This window comes from Apium graveolens, chromosome 1 (assembly GCF_009905375.1).
Source record: "Apium graveolens cultivar Ventura chromosome 1, ASM990537v1, whole genome shotgun sequence".
In the NCBI taxonomy this organism is placed as follows: Eukaryota; Viridiplantae; Streptophyta; class Magnoliopsida; order Apiales; family Apiaceae; genus Apium; species Apium graveolens.
In genome coordinates, this window is record NC_133647.1 from 50,648,138 (window position 1) to 50,649,030 (window position 893).

The following is an 893-nucleotide window of genomic DNA, read 5'->3' on the forward strand; positions in this document are numbered from 1 at the left end:
ATGATTCCAGTTGTCAGGATGATAAGTGTCTGGAACTAGTTGCTGCGATCTCTGAAAGTTGCTCACAAACTGAGTCGAGTTGCTAGATATAGCGCATTGTTCTATCGCATGCGGACCTGCACACAGCTCACAAACACTAATTATCTGCTTAACACCATAGTTAGCCAGAGAATCGATCTTCATAGACAACGCCTTTAGTTGAGCAGTGATAGCCGTAGCTGTATCCACTTCAAGAACTCCTGCTACCTTGCCCTGTGGATATCTCTGGGTTGGATACTGATATTCATTAGCAGCCATCAGTTCAATTAGATCATAAGCTTCCTTATAGCTCTTTGCCCATAATGCTCCGCCTGATGCTGCATCGAGCATGGGTCTGGACTGTGCTCCCAACCCATTGTAAAAACAAGTGATGATCATCCAATCAGGAATTCCATGATGAGGACACTTCCTAAGCATCTCCTTGTAGCGCTCCCAAGCTTCACTTAGCGATTCTCCCGTTTGCTGCGTAAATTGAGTAATAGCATTCCTGAGTTCAGCTGTCTTCGCCATAGGGAAGAATTTAGTAAGAAACTTCTGAGCAAGATCTTCCCAAGTAGTAATCGAACCAGCTGGTAGAGAGTGTAACCAGCTCTTAGCCTTGTCCTTCAGAGAGAATGGGAACAGTCTCAGCTTCACAGCATCTTCAGAAACAACGTTGAACTTGAAGGTGTCGCATATTTCAATGAAATCCCTAATATGTGTATTGGGATCTTCCGTGGGAGAACCTCCAAACTGGACTGAAGTCTGTACCCATTGAATTATGTTGGGCTTGATCTCAAAGGTATTAGATGTGATAGCTGGCCGGACAATACTAGATTGAATGTCATTGATCTTGGGTTGAGAAAAATCCATCA

General features: G+C 43.9%; 1 non-coding gene across 1 annotated transcript; it reads left to right on the forward strand.

Annotated features, from left to right (window-relative positions):
• Window positions 1-427: 427 nt before the first annotated feature.
• On the forward strand, window positions 428-534 carry LOC141681219 (small nucleolar RNA R71). The gene has a single exon (XR_012558665.1). It is a non-coding gene; the product is annotated as a small nucleolar RNA R71 (small nucleolar RNA).
• Window positions 535-893: the final 359 nt, after the last annotated feature.